This window comes from Phoxinus phoxinus (assembly GCF_949152265.1).
Source record: "Phoxinus phoxinus genome assembly, chromosome: 15".
Taxonomy (NCBI): Eukaryota; Metazoa; Chordata; class Actinopteri; order Cypriniformes; family Leuciscidae; genus Phoxinus; species Phoxinus phoxinus.
This window is the reverse complement of record NC_136890.1, coordinates 4,744,950-4,766,588: the sequence shown is the minus strand read 5'-3', so window position 1 is coordinate 4,766,588 and position 21,639 is coordinate 4,744,950. Positions and strand designations below refer to the sequence as shown.

General features: G+C 39.2%; 1 long non-coding RNA gene across 1 annotated transcript; it reads left to right on the top strand.

The window, feature by feature from the left end:
* The first annotated feature begins 9,392 nt into the window (after positions 1-9,392).
* On the top strand, positions 9,393-12,314 carry LOC307011607. Its single transcript, XR_013800447.1, has 3 exons — positions 9,393-9,531; positions 10,242-10,343; positions 11,027-12,314. It is a non-coding gene; the product is annotated as an uncharacterized lncRNA (long non-coding RNA).
* Positions 12,315-21,639: the final 9,325 nt, after the last annotated feature.

The following is a 21,639-nucleotide window of genomic DNA, read 5'->3' as shown; positions in this document are numbered from 1 at the left end:
TATTGCGTAAGGCTAGCTTACGCTATGGGAAAACTCCTTTTCTCGAGAATATTGAAGCCAAAATTATCCTTATAATTTGATGTAAAATGCAGTGCAGCTGCACAGCAGAGCATTCTAGCGCTGATTGGCTGTGCTGCGGCAACTGCACAAACCTATGGCGAGGTGGCTGAGCCACGTGAACCTATCAGGACCCCATCACGTCAGAGCCCGCCAATATGGGCGTGGCTTAAGCCTAAAAGAAGCCCATTTTCCGCCACAGGAATTTAGGTTAAATCGACTGAAGCGATCGACCCGATCTAAGCACAGTTGCACGGCGGGTTACGCAATACTCGTAATACTCGCAATACCTTCTCTCAGGGAACCGAGGTTACGTTTAGCCAACCGAGACGTTGCCTTTCGAGAGTACTCTCGTATTGCGTAAGGCTAGCTCTACGCAATGGGAACCCCATTTAAAACGGCGTGCATGCTTATAACCCACACATACTATGGCCTGGGAAGGAAGCCCGGGGCCCATAGAAGAGTAAGTTATGGCCCCAAAAAGAGACCAACGTCAGTGGGCCTTATAAGGGGATATGTATAACTAGACCAGACAGTGTCGGGCCTTATAAGTGTTATATATTATATAGTACAGAGGAAATATATTATATAGTGCTTAAATGTTTTTCCTATATGGAAAGAACCTTAGCTTGCAAAGCGGGAACTTCCAAGTTTTTGAACTTGATAAAACGTGGACGGAGAAGCCCAGCCTGCCGCCGCACAGATATCTAAAGCCCAAGCCCATGAGGAGGCCATGCCTAGTGGAATGAGCTCTGACGCCCATGAGGCAGCAGAGACCTTTTGACTCATATGCCAGCGAGATAGCATCTACTATCCATCGCGACAATCTCTGCTTCGTGATTGCGCAACCCCTGGTGCGACCACCGAAGCAAACAAAGAGCTGTTCCGATTGCCTGAATGAGCCTTCCATGACTTTGTCAGCTCGTCATGAACTTCAGGGAAGAAGGGGGAGGGCCTTAGCGGAGGAGCTTGACGGCGACCTTGCAGGAACCACTCGTCCAGCCTGCTTCGCGAGGGTTTCACGGGCAGAGACCAATCCAGCCCGAGGTCTCCCACGTTCTTCGTCAGGAGTCTCATTAGTTCAGCGTTGAGGGAAGCCCTGACGCCACCAGAACTGTCCTGAGCAGAACACGCGGGGTCCGCGATAAAGCCCGACCATTCCTCACTTTGTGACGCAGCGATGGAAAAGCTGTCATCTTCATCATCCTCCGCTTCTGGTCCGCGGAAGGAAACCGGAACGGGCGCTAGCTGAGAGGGGCGCTGTTCATCCTGCGTGAACAAGACCGGTGAAGGAGGTTCTGAGAGCGATGCACGCGGGGATATATCCGGCGTGGGCTCGCTCGTGCGCTCTGGCATTCTCTGTCCGCGGCGCTTCTTCCTGCGCGGCCCGAGCGAGAGAGGAGGGAGAGCGGGGGGGGGTACTCGTTAAAAACGGCTAATCGAGCTCGCAGGGTCGACAGCGTCATTTCGTCGCACTTGGAGAGTGCAGCATCGGCGTGGTCATGGCCCAAGCACGCGGTGCAGAGGATATGACGATCTCCGCCGGATAGAGGGCCTTCTCAGTCCGGAGGTCAGCGTCAGCGAAGGTACGTGAGCTGAAGGAGATAAAATCTAAATTCTTATGATGGAAAATGGGCTTCTTATAGGCTTAAGCCACGCCCATAAGAAATAAGTAGTATTCCTATAGCGTAAGCTAGCTTTACGCAGTACTAGATTATTCTCAAAAGGGAACTTTTACATATGTGATCAAATATGAGTTTTAAGGGATAAATTTATTGACTACAGAAGGACTTAAAAAAGAAATTAGGAACTGACAAAATACAAAAAAAGCTCACTGCCACATCATCATAGTCTTGACATTTTTTATCTATTTAAGATTCAGAAATTCTAAATATAGAATGAGCCTAAAGTCAGACATTTCTAAATGTAAAATGATATAGTGTTGTTCTCTCCCAGGTATCGCTGTGTCTGTTCAGACAAGACTAATATGTTTAGCCAAAGGGCTAATGCTGTACAACAAGCTGGCAGGCCAAGATTATTTAGTCCCGCCCAATGCATGTGAGACCAACCTATGGAGGAAATCTGATCCAGTGCGAGTAGGGCAGCGCACAGCCTCGGGGAACAGATGCATTATGGGGGAAGAGATCTATTACTTTATTTATATTTTTCCCCAAAGTACAGCAATTTCAAATAGATAAAAAAGGAACAAATACATGAAATCTTCTGATAAATCCAACATCAAATAAACAACGGGTAAAATTATTATTGTAATAGGGACTTAAAAGAGATTTACTTATTTGATTTTGCAAAGTTTGATCATTGCAAAATAAAACTCACATTGTCTAGAGAAAATAATCCACCAATATTATAGTTCTGACTAAATAAATATTTAAAGGGGTGGTTGATTATGATTTTGTCACGAGTATGGTGCGGATGAAGACAGGCTGAGGCCCAAAGTTCCAATTCAAACTTTTACTAGAATCAAACTTAAACAAAACTGGTACAGGCAAGGGTAACACTCTCCATACAACGTAACATAAACAAACATAAGCATAAGCATTGACCGACAACTCAAGGGTGAGAGACAGGAACTTAAATACACAGATGACAACGAGTGACGACAGGTGATGATGATGATGATTAACAAAGACTAATTAACTAAACAGGTGACGAAAATGAACTAATGAAAATGACGACAGAGATGATGAAAACACTGAAGATGGAAAACAAACTAAAAGTCCATGATAAACAACAGAAAACACATTAACAATGTGACAGAACCCCCCCCTCCCCCCAGGCGCGTCCTCGCGCCGTAAAACATCCAAAGGGGTGGGAGGGTGGGCGCCCTGGAGGCTGATGAACAGGTGGCCGATCTGGAGCAGGAAGCCTCCAGGGCGGAGCAGGATGAGGGCGTGGCCATGGCGGAGCAGACGGACCCTCAGGCGTCCATGGTGGTGAGGACCCTTCGAGTGGCCACGGCGGAGACGACCCCTCGGGCGGCCACGGTGGTGAGGACCCTTCGGGCGGCCATGGCGGTGAGGACCCTTCGGGCGGCCATGGCGGTGAGGACCCTTCGGGCGGCCATGGCGGTGAGGACCCTTCGGGCGGCCATAGCGGTGAGGACCCTTCGGGCGGCCATGGCGGTGAGGACCCTTCGGGCGGCCATGGCGGTGAGGACCCTTCGGGCGGCCATGGCGGTGAGGACCCTTCGGGCGGCCATGGCGGTGAGGACCCTTCGGGCGGCCATGGCGGTGAGGACCCTTCGGGCGGCCATGGCGGTGAGGACCCTTCGGGCGGCCATAGCGGTGAGGACCCTTCGGGCGGCCATGGCGGTGAGGACCCTTCGGGCGGCCATGGCGGTGAGGACCCTTCGGGCGGCCATGGCGACCGTGTCGGCAGGGCCTCCACGATCCCCTCAGAGGACTTATTGCCCCCCCCCAAAATTTTCTTGGGGAGGTCAGCACTGGACTGGACCCGCGGCGAAGAGGACTCTGAGCTGACCGGGGCCAGCGGCGAAGGCGGTCCTGGGCTGGACGGGACCAGCGGCGAAGGCTCTGGGCTGAACGGGACCAGTGGCGAAGGCCCTGGACTGGACGGGACCAGCGGTGCAGGAAGCTCTGGGCTGGACGGGACCAGCGGTGCAGGAAGCTCTGGGCTGGACGGGACCAGCGGTGCAGGAAGCTCTGGGCTGGACGGGACCAGCGGTGCAGGAAGCTCTGGGCTGGACGGGACCAGCGGTGCAGGAAGCTCTGGGCTGGACGGGACCAGCGGTGCAGGAAGCTCTGGGCTGGACGGGACCAGCGGTGCAGGAAGCTCTGGGCTGGACGGGACCAGCGGTGCAGGAAGCTCTGGGCTGGACGGGACCAGCGGTGCAGGAAGCTCTGGGCTGGACGGGACCAGCGGTGCAGGAAGCTCAGGGCTGGACGGGACCAGCGGTGCAGGAAGCTCTGGGCTGGACGGGACCAGCGGTACAGGAAGCTCTGGACTGGACGGAACCAGCGGTGCAGGAAGCTCTGGGCTGGACGGGACCAGCGGTGCAGGAAGCTCAGGGCTGGACGGGACCAGCGGTGCAGGAAGCTCTGTGCTGGGCAGCGATGAGGGCTCTGTGCTGGGCAGCGATGAGGGCTCTGTGCTGGGCAGCGATGAGGGCTCTGTGCTGGGCAGCGATGAGGGCTCTGTGCTGGGCAGCGATGAGGGCTCTGTGCTGGGCAGCGACGAGGGCTCTGGCGCAGGGTCAGCGGGCTCAAGAACTGGCTGGACGCGAAGATCTGGCTGGACGCGAAGATCTGGCTGGATGTCTCCCACAGTGAGTGAGGAACCACACACCCAAAGAGCTCTGTCCATAAACTCAATAAAAGGTCTATCTAAGTCCCTGAGCAGCAATATCTGGGCTAGAGGATCATCAAGTCCTCTCCAGAACCGTTGCTTCAAAAACTCCTCCTCCCAGTAAACATCCTGATGAAGATGAAGGTAAACTTCCACCAACTCCTCCAATGAACTCCCATTCTGATTGAACAGAAATGCCTCCATAGCGTTTTTGGTCGGTCAATCTGTCACGAGTATGGTGCGGATGAAGACAGGCTGAGGCCCAAAGTTCCAATTCAAACTTTTACTAGAATCAAACTTAAACAAAACTGGTACAGGCAAGGGTAACACTCTCCATACAACGTAACATAAACAAACATTAGCATTAGCATTAGCATTGACCGACAACTCAAGGGTGAGAGACAGGAACTTAAATACACAGATGACAACGAGTGACGACAGGTGATGATGATGATGATTAACAAAGACTAATTAACTAAACAGGTGACGAAAATGAACTAATGAAAATGACGACAGAGATGATGAAAACACTGAAGATGGAAAACAAACTAAAAGTCCATGATAAACAACAGAAAACACATTAACAATGTGACAGATTTCACTTTTCTAACTTTAGTTAGTGTGTAATGTTGCTGTTTGAGAATAAACAACATCTGCAAAGTTACAACGCTCAAAGTTCAAAGCAAAGCAAGATATTTTATTATTTTATATTTTACAGAAATCACTTTTTAAGGACTACAACAAACGGCTGGTAGGGACTACACAACATTCCTCCCGGGTTAGTGACATCACCAACCCTAAAATTTATATAAACCCCGCCCCCAGAAAACGATTTACAGATTATCATGACAGAACATGCTAATCAATGACTAGAAGATAACTACAGATAAGCTACATAAATTCATCAACTAAGCATTCAGAAATGGTGTCACATGTTGTCAGTGAAAGTTACTGTAAAAGTTTTTGAAATTTTCAGTGTGTGTGTGTGTGTGTGTGTGAGGTAATTGAACCTGCTAAGGACACAAGCTCTTGAAGCTCCGCCCCCTGTGCCGGGAGCAGCAGCTCATTTGCATTTAAAGGGACAGACACAAAAACAGTGTGTTTTTACTCACCCTCAAAAAGTGACAACTTTAACATGCTATATAAAAATATCTGTGGGGTATTTTGAGCTAAAACTTCACACACACTGTCACACACTGGGGACATCAGAAAAAAGATAAAATAAAATAAAATCATTTATTTTACATCTTGTGAAAAGGGCATTATACCACCCCTTTAACATTTCCACTATTATTGTCCAAGAAAAAACGTAAGTTAATTCAACACATTGAACTTTTATAACAACATCCCGCCTTATAATGAATTACATTATAATAAGCCAGATTTACTAACAGCTTGTGACTGCGCAGGTAAACCTGATTCCACCAAGTACAACATGTTCCTGGATCAACATCTTTGTTGATTCTGTAACAACATTCAATTAACCAATCAGATTTAAGGGACAAGTTTACAATTTATGTCAAGTTTAGGCTTACAACCATGGTTAATGGTGTCTGTGCTATTCACCTATCATTTCCCTCTGATTTTAGTGATAAGCTATGGTTAGGTTTAGGATAGGGATTGGAGGACTATGTTTTCGGACAGGAATATTGTTCCAGGATCAACAAAATATGTCTTACTTGACGACCCAAAAGGGCAAACCCTCTATTTGCATTAAAAACTAATGGATTGACTAAAGACAGGTAGTGAATAATTAGTGATGAAAAGGGGTTATTTTTGCACCTGACCTTATTGCATATGCATTTGTAGCCAGCGAGTATTTAAATTAATTATGCAAAGTGATTTGCCAACCCAATCTCGTAGCTATTTTACGAGGTGGCGATTTCGCATGAATTCGTACAATGTGAATCGCATGAAAATGTATAATTTTTAGAAAAAAATAAGCACGAAGGTCCACCCCTAACCGCAATCCTAAACCTTACCACCACTGGGGCGTTAGCAGATCGTATGAAATCATACAAATTCATACAAATTAGCCACCAATTTGTCAAAGCGTAAAATAGTTATGAATTGACGTGAGATTGTGTTGGATTTACTAAGTATTGCGGTAGTCAATTTCAGTGTTGGGGAAAGTTCTTTTAAAAGTAATGCGTTACAATATTGTGTTACTCCCTAAAAAGTAACTAATTGCGTTACTTGATTGCAATACTTTTTATTGAAAGTAATGTGTTACGTTACTTTGTCATTACTTTTTCTCACCTGCTGGGCTTGCTTTCTTGATTTTTTTAATGAAAAAAAAAACTCTATTGTTGGCAAATGTAAAGGCACCAAAGTGAAATGAATAAGCCTCAGGCTGAAGGAAATGTAAGTTCACGCCTGTACAGTAGAGGGCGCCGCTCAAACAAACCTTTCAGCTGTGCTGCCATTCTGGATTGCAGAAGAAAGTTCAACACTTACTTACAGCAATAAAAACAAAAAAATAAAACACAAATGTGATGTAACTAAAGTCATTTTTGCTTATATGGTGAATTGGATTATTGTAGGTTGCAAAAATATTGATAAAGTGAGATTAAATACATAAAGTGCATTTGTGTAATTTAACATTACACATTACTCATAAATGAGAAAACAGTAACTTGAGTTATTTATTTGAAAATGTAACTCAGATACTTTGTTGTAAATTTAAAAGTAATGCACTTTACTAAACACTTGAAAAAAGTAATCGGATTACGTAACTCATGTTACCCTAGCCTGGGAAAACCCAGAGCACTGTCAGTTGTAACTGAGTTAGGGTCTGGCAAAGCTCCATAGACAATTCATTTCCACAGGGGCGTCACCAACGGACGTCGGATAGATCTAAAACCAATCAGAGCGATGAATGTCATGACGTATGCAGAGCGACGGAGAAACATCTCGAGACTCTCAGCAATTCTCTGTTTGTGTTAACGAAAATGACAATTTTTAATCGCTTGAAACAGACGCGATAGCTGATTCGAACGAGTGATGTTGTGAGGTTCCACGGCGGCATCCATCTTTGTAATGTACAAAATCTGCGTCACCGTCTCTGCTCTGTCGTCATCGTGTAAAGCCCGCCCCAACGTTTCTGATTGGTGCCGCGATTTCGACGGATTGGAAATGGGTTTCAATGGGCTCTTTGCCAGACCCACTTGCAGAGCAAATCTAAATTTGCCGGAAGTGGTCTGGGTTTTCCCAGGCTAACATTACCCTCAACACTGGTCAGTTTACTGATACTTGCGCCATTATACACCGCCCAAAAAGTATGTCTTAGCCAATTTTGCACCTGACATGCACCTGAATTTGTGCATTATCTATAAATGACCTGCAGAATTTTCTACTCATCTGCACTTTTATTAGATTGCAGCCGCACGCTAATTTGCCGTTTAGTTAATCTGGCCCTATCCGGGGCAAGCTGCTTTCTCACAATCTTCTGTTGATTTCTTTTCCCACTATTTTATTAGTCAAGATTGCTCTCTGTTTTTGTTTTCCACCCACCATTATTCTGAAGGACAATACAGAATTTAAGATTGATTGACAGTTTGACGCCCTGTTTGACCTTTCTGTCATTTCTCCACCCGTGATTCAGTTCCACATGGACTCCAGTGAGCAGTGCAGCCACACACACACACACACACACACACACACACACACACACACACACACACACACACACACACACACAGCCGCACACGCTTTACAATAAGGTTTCATTTGTTAACAATGAACAATACTTTTGTTGAATTTATTAATATTATTCAATGTTAATCTCAACATTTACTAATACATTTTAAAATCAAAAAGTGTCTCTGTTATAACATTATAGAATGCACTGTGACATTAACAAACATTAATAATTACTGGTATTTTTTGGGGGGTAAAGAATGTTACCAAAAAAAAAAAAAAGTTAAGATTTAGCTTTTTCTAAAACAGAAAGTTATTTCATTTTTGTGATCACAAAAGACATTCATCTTTCATTTAGCATCCAAAGATGATTTAAATAGCAAATTTTTATTAAGATGTTTAAAAAATAGTAAATCTGCCATCATTCACACATATGCTGTGAATAACAATCGAAAACTAAAGTCAATACCACCATAGCCCAGAAAGATTTTCTGAACACGTAGCATGCAGTAAAGCAGTAAATATATGTGGGTTTGTCCTCATCTAAAGTATTCAGGGAATAAACAAGAAATCTCTTTCCTGAGACCTTCACAGAGAGCGATCTGGGTCTGTTTGAAGATTAGAGATCTAAATACCCTCTTTATCTACAAACCCTACATTTCCTTTTCAGAGAGTAAAGATATCAGAGTCGGTGATAAAGAGCCTGAACTCCACCTCAGTGTCAGACGGAGATCATGAACAGATGCAGACGGCCTAAATGAAGTTCAATATTTATGTTGCTTAGTTACACCTTTGTTCATTAATGTTATGAGTGCAGAAATCACAACTTCTGACACAGTTTGAGTGTGTCGTTGCTCGGGTGAGTGACCGTTTGACTGAATGATGGTGTATGAGTGTGTGAAGGAGACACAAGTCATGTGGAAATAAATAAGTAAATTAATCTGATATTGTAAACCGCACACAGAACAGGAGCAAAACAAGGTCTTTCCACGAAGAGGGTTTGAATTGGAGTTCGAATTACGTTATAATTTATGAACACTACAAATGTTTGGGGTCGATAAGATTTTTTTAAAGAAATCTCTTATGGTGATGCAGTAATATTGTGAAATATTCAACCCAGTCTCACGGCAGTTCGTGATATGGTCACGTAATTTAATCTATTGATTCGTGGCACGGGCACGTTTATTTCGTTATTTTCGTAATTCCAGCACGTTTTTTAAAACTAATGTATTTCAATGGGAAGCATCTTTCGTGATCAAAGCACGATTATATCTCCCTATCGGGCTGCAGTAGAGAAGCTGTTTAATCAACATTTATTCACGAGATCTTATCATGGTTTATGTATTTATTTTAATTATATTATTTCGTTCTTATTGCCAGGGAAGCTGGATTGCTTTGCTGTTTATTGATATTTAAAAAAAATATTTTATTAGTAGGAAATCGCGCTGAAGAAGTCTCATTCCGAACACCTCGCGATATTTGGCATCAGTTCACGTGTGCCAGATGTTGGTAAGTAGTCGTAAATACGCTGTCCTAATAATGTTTGATATAATGTATTTTCTGTGTGTCGAAATTAATCAGATTAGCTCAAGTTCAGTCACTGCATTATATCTGTCATCTCAACGGAGGCTTTGCGTTTCATTGCTTTCTATGAAAATGGTTTCTATGGTGATTAAACACTGTCTGTCACGTGATGTGCTATACAGTAGGCCTAGAGTAGACCTTCAATCAGTTAATCATATTCATATCAGGTTTTTAAGTTGTACAATTAGTTCCAAAGTTGTATATGTAGTAGAAGCACAGTAAAAACAACACCATGCTTTTACCACAGTAACATTAGTTTTACTGTGATAAGTGTAGTAAAAAGACAGTAATCACACAACTTACCATGCTTTTACCACACTATTGGTAGTTTTAATGTGGTACTTATTGTAAATGCACAGTAACCACAACACTAACCATGCTTTTACCTCAGTAACCTTAGTTTTACTGTGATGGGTATAAAAGGACAGCAATCACAAAACTTACCATGCTTTTACCTCAGTATTGGTCGTTTTAAAGTGATAATTGTTGTAAATTATGCATATTAACCACAACACCTACCATGCTTTTAATGCTTAATAATGTAACATCCAATATTTGTAAGGAAAATCAGTACTTTTTCCTTTAAATAATCCTATATATTATACATAATGATATTTTATTTTCTCTGTTTTCAGCTGAAAAGACCAAAAGGGCCTTTCGAACTCAGTCAGCCCATTATTGTTTGAGGACAAGTAAACGGAGGAGACGGACCGCTGCAAAGACAAATATTCGCAATGGTACGTATGTGTTGGTTTTAACCCTAAATCAAACATTTTATCAAGCATTTGTTGTTTCTTAAACCTGTTCTTACAAAACCCATAGCCCAATCAGTATGAACAGTCTCAAAGTCTTAATAATTCACAAGATTTAACAAGTTGTCAAATTCGTACGATACTAGTACATATTTGTATACTCGTACATAATCCTGCAGCTTTTACTCCTAGTGCTCATTGGCTACTGCCTCAATTCCTGTACATATTTATCGCGATATTTGTAAATCAGTTGCGCCCCTTCTTGGATAGTAGTCTGATGTCCCACACACTGTCAGAAAGTTTATATTAATTGCATTGTGTATTCATTAAAATATTACAAATGGGTCCCTGTCTGTTGTGTTCATGTTCCAATGTCCAATGATACATGATGTCTCTCCACACCTCATAACCTACCTCTGTTTGCAAGAGTGGAAAAGCTAATCTGACTTGTCACATGACATCAGATACGCGATTATTTTGTCGTAATCAGATCAGTTACACTGCTGATAACTGTCCCGTTTGCATATAAATCATGTTATTTTTAAACGAGTTCATATGATTATTGCTTGCTATTAAAGACATACTTTTATTCATAGAAATGCCCACATATCAGTGAACGTATAACATAAAAATGCTTTTAACATTTAATTATGCAACACTCTTTACAGAAATATATCCCACAGTTATGGATAAACTCCCAACATCATCATCAAGTCCTGTGCTGGGCACATTGGGCAACAAGTGTCCTCCAACGTATTCGATCCGTGGCCAAGTTCTCCGCATCTTCCCCTGGGACACAGACATTCTTCAGGTCTTCGTGAAACATCTGTCTCCATGTCTTCCTTGGTCTTCCCTGTCTCCTGCATCCTCCTGGTGGTGTCCACTTCATCACGGTCTTTGGGTGGTGTTGTTTGGGCATGCGTCGGATGTGTCCAGCGAGGTGCACCCTTTGCTCTGTCACAGTTTCTGAAAGTCTTCATGTGAAGTCCCACTCCTCCTCAGGATCTCTTTGATATATGCAGAACCAATATTGAAAATAGTGATTTATCTTTTTTCCATATTGTTAAAGCATTTTGTTTTCTCTTTTCAGCTTCATAAACTGTGCTTGATGTCTGCCTAATGCCTTCATCAAAGAAGTGTCAGTGCGCATCAGGTGTTTTGCTAAAGGACATATTCATTGCCATCCATTAGTTCTAGTCATGCAGTGACTTCATGATGCAATAGACAAATGTATATTTCTGCAAGTGTATAGCAGGTGTTTGTCCGAACAATTGAAGATAGTGAGAGTGTTCAGGAAAACCTTTAGAAAACAATCCATATTTATGGAAATCTTATTGGTGCTGAAAGAATATTACAGAAATGAGACACTTGACATAATGGACATTATTCTGAGTTTGTTACCTTTACATTTAGATGGACTTAATGTCTTACATTTAGCTTCATTAAACCTTTTATTACAGTGGTCACTATAGTAAATGTCCACCATAACTACATCTATGGTATCATCATTACATCACTACCTGATTAATGTAAATGTAATATACCCGTGAATGTATTTTATTGAAGCATTTTCTTACTGACGTTTATAATCATTAACTATTTTAAGTTGCCTTTCATTTAGTGACAATAAAAGTGATTAATGATCACAAGGATATAGAATTAAAGGTGAGAATGTAAAACGTTGTGCTTACGTTTTTGCCTATTTGTTCTTTAAAGCGAAGAAACAAATATATTTTCACATAACAAAGTTGAATCTCATCTCTTGGTTTGTAAAAATATAACTTCATCATAGCGATTTTTTTTAACGTTACTGTATATGTCCCTATAATAGATTGCCCCTGTATCTTATACCTGTTTTTTTTTATATAATTAACTTATTTTTATACTGTTGTGCAGTAGGTTTGGCACTACATTTGTCTTTAAACAGTTTGACATTAAATATTGGAATATGCTTTCAAAATTGTGTGCATTCATTGTGATTTTGTTACATTTATTTGAATATAATTGATATACCTTTGATATACTATACATACACTGTAAATGTTAGAAGCACTTTAGTATATGTAATTATCTTTAATTAAAATACTGCAAAACTACCCCTGCTGTAGGCCATTGCTTAGAAAAAAGTTTATCTTTCAAATGTAATTATGAATTAGTCTAATCAAATAAAAACATTTGTGTCATTGATCATGTGATCTCGTTTTTGGATGGTAACCACACAAAGGAGTCTTTTGTTTTTAAATGTGAGTTTTATAATTTAATTAGAATTAATACATTACAGCCCAAATATTGTTTGGGTTTAAATATGAAATATTTAAGGTATCTATCCCTGTAGCCGGAACCAGAAGAGATCTGTCATCATTTACCATAAATGGGCAAGTAAGTGTGACGCATCTGTACAGCTGGATTGTTATTGGCTGTGACTTTATCGCAGAACTCGCTGTGATTGGACTATCGTTTAACCCATATAAAACGGCGCTTCATGTTACAAAGTATGTTTTGGTGTTATTATTGCGTTAGTTATACATAAAGTTAATGATAAAGTGTCTCTGTTTTGTGAGAAATTGCTCCTTTACTGAGATCCCCACCCTAACCCTAAGCATGGCTGCACATTTCAATGAACTACAGGACAATGTTTCCTGTTCCATTGATAGCATGACAGAGATATGTGGGTAATGTAGTTTAAAACGTTTAGTAATGAAACAATAAATGTTAAATACATAATATCTTTAATGGAAAACTGGATATCTAAATTTGTTCATTGTGCAAACTTTTATGACATATATGAGGGACAGGCTGAAATTTGATAATTTACTGTGAGCACTTTAAAAATAGCCTTTATACCAGCTTTCCGTATATGTCAGAAAACTGGGCCCAACATTATTTAGTAAACATAGCATAAGCAGTTGTCCTGCCGATTTTCTCTTTGATACACTAACCGGACTGTGAGTTACAGCCATTTGAAATGTGCAGTTTTTTGCTCTTCTGGGGGCCGCTGGGCCCTTGGGGTGGAAGTGCAGTACAATCTACACAGATCTACACACACTATTACACAGGGATAATGCACCATTCAGTAAAACAAACAAAACAAAACAGTGCCTACATTTCCTTTTCACCCCCTCTGGTTGCTGCTTATATGCCTGACATCAGTAATGTCTATGCTTTCATTTTAAATGCAGTAGTAGATGTACTAGAATGATCAACATGGATCATCTTCAATTATGCTTGAAGTGTTTATATCAAGATAGCCACTGCAGCCTCTTGTTATTCACATAGCTTCCCTTTATTTCACTGCAAACATTGCAGTTGCAGCTTATACATGCAAGTATGTGCAACTTTTGTTGCATTGTTTTGTTGCAACTTTTGTCCCAAATATCATTAACCAGATCTAAATGTGTATGTCCTAAGAAAAAGAATCATGGTAATTAATTATATGTAGTTGTTTTTAAATTATGAACTAAACTAAAGAAATAAGAAATTAAAATTTCTCAAATATTGTTTTTATTTACTGTACCAAACACCACTTTCAATAAACAATATTCACCATACTTTATTACACAACACTTTATTGGAGGACACAGCATAAAGTTGATAAAGTAGCATAAAGACAATGAGATTCAAGATAAATAAAAATGTGTCTTCAAAAATACATTAACATCATATTAATCCATTCACAGCTGCTGAGCCACAAAATGAGTGCCACAGAATCATATTCAGTCACCTATGATACAGAAAACAGATTTGATATTGTGTTGGAAAATAATGATTCATTATCACTAAACTGGTTTCTTGCTCTTCCCTGTACATGTCTCGATCATGTTCATGTTCTTCTTCCTCGTCTAAACAGTTTGTTCAGGTGTACCCTACAGTACAAAAGAAGAACAGAAGATGTGATCACTGATGTGGTGTAGCTTTTTCTCAACCAGAGGAAGAAGTCTCAACATCCCATTGTCAGGCGTTCTCCAGTCCTGGTCTGAAAGTAAAGCAAAAAACACAAACAATACAAATTAAGTTGTTTAATGGACAGTCAGGGGGCTGTTCCATAAAAGATGCTAAGAAAAGCGGGGATTAAACTCCAAAACCCGACTTGAATAAACCTAACAAATAAGTTGGGGCTAAAGCGGTTTCATAAAAGGTAATTCAAGTTCACGCAATCCCACTAATTTGATCCAGGTTTATCTAGTCTAGATAACTGCGTGTGCACGCGTTTCTTAAGCAGCCCTGGAGGTCGATCATAGATCAAATCGATCCACCATCAAACTGCATATATTTTGTGCTGTTTTATGCGTTTGAGACATGGTGTTTGCAAAACTTACATTTCACAGGAATATTCTCCATCTGAAAATCTTAGAAAGTCGTGCAAATAGTTCAATTTTGCTGTAAACTTCACATTGAACGAGCGCTGCTGCGCGCATGCGCGCCAAATAGGAGCGCAATAATTCTGACTAATATACATTTTGCTTTGAAAATTAATAGGCTATGCGATATTTTATGATAATATCTTCTGATTATAATAATTTATCTTTAGGATGTTGGATCAGTTGCAGTGAACTTACAGTATATCTCATTACACTAATTTTATACTTATAATAAAACAATTAAACAGAAGTAGGCCTAATTCAGGGAATTAACTACAAAATATAGTTTTTGGGTTTAGGACCTAACCTACTTAAAAAAATGACTTATACTTATTTAATTAGAATGCTAGGAATTACAGCTTTTAAAGCAATCTTCTTTTTTTGGAGAAAGCAAGAAGGTTTGGTTAGATTTAGTTTATACAGTGCATTATGAAGAGGATAACATGAAATTAAGAGCAAAAGTATACATTTTGAAAAGATATGTGCAACTCTAAAATCAAAGAATATTCCATAAAATAAAGGAATACATTAGCCTATAACTAAATAACCTTCCCTCCCTTAATTCTAGTTATTTGTTATTTTATTTATTTAATTATTTAATATTTGATATTTAAATGATATTAATTTAATAACTTATTATGAATTATGTGTCATTATAAGAGTTTGATATAAATATGTGAATGTTTGATTTTTTCCATTTTTTTTCATATGTAAAAGTGTCTAACTATGTACTTAATGGTTGTTGTTCTAATTGTTTTTATGTGTTGGTGGGTATTATCACAAAAGAAAAAAGTAGAAGGAAAAATAAGATGTATTGGGGGGAAATATTATGTCTTTAAAGGAACTGTCCATTTGTATAATTGTGAAATGTATTTGAATTGAAAGACATAATAAAGTACATAAAATATAAATGCTAAAATATTGGTTGTTGGACATTAGATGTGCCTTATTTAGAATTTTAAACCTACAATTTAGTGTATTTTTATGATATAAATAACTGTAAAGGGACTATTGTAATGGGGTAAATCAAGTTAATATAGCAATTACTAAGCTCAGATTCATCTTACCAGTTTAAATGTATACTGTGCTTTTGTAATTATTTATTTAATACATTTTTTAAACTATCTAATAAAATCACAAAACATTGAGCCAGTAAGAAAAGAAAACCTGTAGGATATATATGTATATAGCCTATATATATTTATATATGTATATAAACCCCAACATATGTTTGTAGGTCTATATTGTCTAATTTATCATTGCCTTATTTAAGTTGATTTTCTTTACTGTATATTTATTTTTGGACTTATAGTGGTTAATAAAGTCAAATAATGGTATGAGAGATTGTCAGTAATTGTGTTCCTATTGGTCAGTGTTAGAGGATCTGTGCAACAACTGAGGCTTAGCCTGACAGTTAGCCTGCCCTGGACCAGGCTAGTTTCCCAGCATAAGTTGCCAGGGTAACTGAGTTTGAACTATTTTAAGTTTGCTTTATGAAACAGAATCAACCCAAAATAAGTCTGACTAACCAAAATAAGTCTGGCTTGTATTCTAATCTTGTTTTATGGAACAGCCCCCAGGTCAGCTTATGGCTACGTTTACACGTGGATGGCTATTTTCATAAACGGACATTTCACCCCTCTTCGTTTTCAAAAATAACATCGTGCACACGAACCCGTGTATATGCCGTCCAGAGCATGCCAAACCTGTAGGTGGCAGTGTAACGAGAAGCTCAAGCCCACGTTAGCCAATCAGAATCCCGAAAATAGTCTCATATTGTGACGTCGCTGCCTAAAACTCAGTTTTTCTCAGTTTACATGCAAACGTGCAAACAAAGTTTTCCAAAATCTCTACTTTGGCCGGAGTTTTTAGAAATAATCGTTTTCTGTGATAAAAACTGGGTTTTCGTGTAAATGAGAGGCCAAACCGCAGGGAAATATCAGTGTCTTCACTTCGTGTAAACGGGGCCTATGTTCTGCGATATATTAAGCAGTGATGGGCTACTCTGGCCCTTAGCGTCCACTGTCCTGCAGATTTAGCTCCAACCTCAAACCCTCCTGCCTATTGTCTATAAGTAAAGCTGAAGACTTTCATATGTGCTCAATTAGGGTTGGAGGTAAACTGATTTATTTTTTTATTTTTATATATATAAATATATATGTATAAAATAAATCAATGTGTATATTATATAATGTACTGACTGCTGCTTTGTAAATTTAAATCAGGAACAGGCAACTCTGGCCCTTTTGCGTTCTCCTTTTTAAGGTTGAGATTGTATATATATATAATATTTCAGCACATTATATAAGCTAAATACTGAACAAAAAATGTTTTACCCATATCAACAGCAACCTATTTTAAAATTTCTTTAAGAAAGGCATGGTCTCTTTTGCCTTTGCAAGTGATGCTTGATTTTTTTCAAGACAACATACTCTTCTGTCACTTGTTTCAAGAGCTTCCTGTAACCTGAACAATGTAAAATTGTCAACATCAAATTATGTACTACATATTACAGCATTGTTTCAATACAAGACATACCAATGGATTTGCCCACCTTTCTGTCTTCTTTGGGCACCAGATGTTCCTTCCTCACCCGAAACAAAGGACTTATTCGATTAGCTTGTGTTGATATAAGGACTGGTCTTCCTTCTCTGCTGTAAAACAAGAAAGTATCTACTTACTCGTGCAATTACTATTGTTCTTGAAACATAAATTAAGACAGTTATAATTTACCTTACGATTCAGGAGAGAGCATTTGATGAGTAAATACTGATTGAAATGTTCTAGAAACTTTACCTGGGAAGGGCTGATCACGGAAAGATCCGCTGCGACTCACTAGTAGCTCTTGTGAGGGTTGGCTCTTAAAAGAGCTGTTGAGTTTGATGTTGTAGAGATCTAAAAAAAAGGACAAAGTAATCCTGCAATACAGAAAGGAAGGTAATTTTATTACATTACATGCAAGCAGTCAGTTATACAACTGTGGGATATATTTCTGTAAAGAGTGTTGCATAATTAAATGTTAAAAGCATTTTTATGTTATACGTTCACTGATATGTGGGCATTTCTATGAATAAAAGTATGTCTTTAATAGCAAGCAATAATCATATGAACTCGTTTAAAAATAACATGATTTATATGCAAACGGGACAGTTATCAGCAGTGTAACTGATCTGATTACGACAAAATAATCGCGTATCTGATGTCATGTGACAAGTCAGATTAGCTTTTCCACTCTTGCAAACAGAGGTAGGTTATGAGGTGTGGAGAGACATCATGTATCATTGGACATTGGAACATGAACACAACAGACAGGGACCCATTTGTAATAATTTTAATGAATACACAATGCAATTAATATAAACTTTCTGACAGTGTGTGGGACATCAGACTACTATCCAAGAAGGGGCGCAACTGATTTACAAATATCGCGATAAATATGTACAGGAATTGAGGCAGTAGCCAATGAGCACTAGGAGTAAAAGCTGCAGGATTATGTACGAGTATACAAATATGTACTAGTATCGTACGAATTTGACAACTTGTTAAATCTTGTGAATTATTAAGACTTTGAGACTGTTCATACTGATTGGGCTATGGGTTTTGTAAGAACAGGTTTAAGAAACAACAAATGCTTGATAAAATGTTTGATTTAGGGTTAAAACCAACACATACGTACCATTGCGAATATTTGTCTTTGCAGCAGTCCGTCTCCTCCGTTTACTTGTCCTCAAACAATAATGGGCTGACTGAGTTCGAAAGGCCTTTTTGGTCTTTTCAGCTGAAAACAGAGAAAATAAAATATCATTATGTATAATATATAGGATTATTTAAAGGAAAAAGTACTGATTTTCCTTACAAATATTGGATGTTACATTATTAAGCATTAAAAGCATGGTAGGTGTTGTGGTTAATATGCATAATTTACAACAATTATCACTTTAAAACGACCAATACTGAGGTAAAAGCATGGTAAGTTTTGTGATTGCTGTCCTTTTATACCCATCACAGTAAAACTAAGGTTACTGAGGTAAAAGCATGGTTAGTGTTGTGGTTACTGTGCATTTACAATAAGTACCACATTAAAACTACCAATAGTGTGGTAAAAGCATGGTAAGTTGTGTGATTACTGTCTTTTTACTACACTTATCACAGTAAAACTAATGTTACTGTGGTAAAAGCATGGTGTTGTTTTTACTGTGCTTCTACTACATATACAACTTTGGAACTAATTGTACAACTTAAAAACCTGATATGAATATGATTAACTGATTGAAGGTCTACTCTAGGCCTACTGTATAGCACATCACGTGACAGACAGTGTTTAATCACCATAGAAACCATTTTCATAGAAAGCAATGAAACGCAAAGCCTCCGTTGAGATGACAGATATAATGCAGTGACTGAACTTGAGCTAATCTGATTAATTTCGACACACAGAAAATACATTATATCAAACATTATTAGGACAGCGTATTTACGACTACTTACCAACATCTGGCACACGTGAACTGATGCCAAATATCGCGAGGTGTTCGGAATGAGACTTCTTCAGCGCGATTTCCTACTAATAAATTTTTTTTTTTAAATATCAATAAACAGCAAAGCAATCCAGCTTCCCTGGCAATAAGAACGAAATAATATAATTAAAATAAATACATAAACCATGATAAGATCTCGTGAATAAATGTTGATTAAACAGCTTCTCTACTGCAGCCCGATAGGGAGATATAATCGTGCTTTGATCACGAAAGATGCTTCCCATTGAAATACATTAGTTTTAAAAAACGTGCTGGAATTACGAAAATAACGAAATAAACGTGCCCGTCTCACGAATCAATAGATTAAATTACGTGACCATATCACGAACTGCCGTGAGACTGGGTTGGAAATATTATTCCCGTCACATGTTGTGGCTGTAATGAAGTGTTTAAGAGAATCCAAGAAACGCTCTTTAATAAGTAAATCCCAGGAAAAAACAGAAAAAACTTACGAGTAAGAATATACGACTACGTATAACACAAACGAGACCGAACTGAAAGCACATATACAATATATATATTGATATATATATTGATTAACGACCTTGAGAACTAACACTGACAGGGAACTAAGGCACAATGGGAACAGATCAAAACCAAACTAAAGCACAAATTTACAAAACATTTACAAAAAATATATATATATTTTCAAATGTAATTTATTCCTGTGATCAAAGCATCATTACTCCAGTCTTCAGTGTCACATGATCCTTCAGAAATCAGTATAATATGATGATTTGCTGTTTAAGAAATAGTCCTTATTATAGGTGTTGGAAAAAATTGTGCTATATATTTTTGTGAAAACTGTGACACTTTTTTTTTTCTTCAGAATTCTTTGATGGATAGATCTTTTTTTTTTTTTTACACCATTGTAGGTTTTACTTTAATTGTTACCCAAGGTAGGCCTATTGTTAACAAATTGGTTAGTTTCATAAGTTTTATGAAAAAAATATATAAGTTTATCAGTAACTACTAAATATTTGGTCCCAAAATATTGACCTATTCTTGCAACCTTCATAGCCATTCTGGATTTTTTTTATTACTTATTATTTAATAATTTTTTTGTTTGTGGAATCTTGTTTAATGCTTGAAAACAGAAAACACACTGACCCTTTATTAAAAGACTCCCCCTCTGTGTTTTGACTATAATCCCTGAATAATTAAATAAAAAAATATAACATACTGATTACTACATCCAAACTAATAAGACACTGATTTTCTTGGCGACTCTGAGTAATTTTCGCCCCAACATGTGTACTTGGCCTCTGTGTGACACGTAATGTTGGGAAGTACACAGCTCACATTGGATTCCCTTCAACTTTTGTGCTGAAAGCTGGAATTGTGCTGACGTTGTTGAGTTCACACTTACAGGCTCGAGCACAGCTGTCCTGGACCGTCTGCCCAGTGTGAGATAAAACAATCCACTTCCACCTCCGCTATTAACTCTCCCGCTCTCGCTGTCACTCAGGCAAGAACACACAGATGATGCTGAAGGGCTTCTTGATGGAAGAGACAGATGCCTGTCGTCATTTACTCATGTTGTAATGTTATGACTCACTTTCTTCCGTGGGACAAAAAAGGAGAAATTTAGCAGAATGTTCTAGCTGCTCTTTTCCATACAATGAAAGTGAATGGCGACCAGAAGCGGTCAGGCTACAAAAATGACAGAAAGCACCAATAAAGTGCTTTCCACACACAAAGCTATCATGGCTTCAGAAGATGTGGAATATAGCGCACGAGTCATGTGAAAAACTGTTGTGATCCCCTTTCACACAGTGTGTTGATCCCGGGAAATTGCCCAGAGTGCCTTCTGTGTGAACGCAAACACGTCCCGGGATTGACGCCGGGATCAGAGACCAGGAGCTCCTCACTATCCGCGCTGAAGCTGAGAGCGCTCGCCGCTTTGTGGAACGCTACGCGATGTGTACATGTTTTCGACGCGTACGTTAGACGTCTCATCCTGACGCCTGAACGCACTCACAGATCCCGGAAAATCCCTGGCAGTGTAAATGAACCAAAATCAAACGATCCCGGGACAAATCCCGAGTCACATTATCCGTGTGATTTCTGGAATCTCGGTGTGAAGGGGCTTATGTTGGTGTAGGGTTGCAAAAGGCGTTTGTAAGTTTTTAAATTGGAACGTAAAGTCCATATTAGAGGTTTATTAACTAGTTAGTTTCTAATGTTGTAGGCTACTTAATTTGGTTGCGCCATTTGTTCTTAAAGTCACCATGAAATCAAATTTGATGGAATATTATATTGCAGTATTCCATCACATTTATCAATGCAGATCATTATTTTATTTTATATAAATGTACCTTTGTAGTCCTTAATCAAAATAATTTCCCCTCCCGCTTTCAAAAACACATCTTCTCTGATGATGCG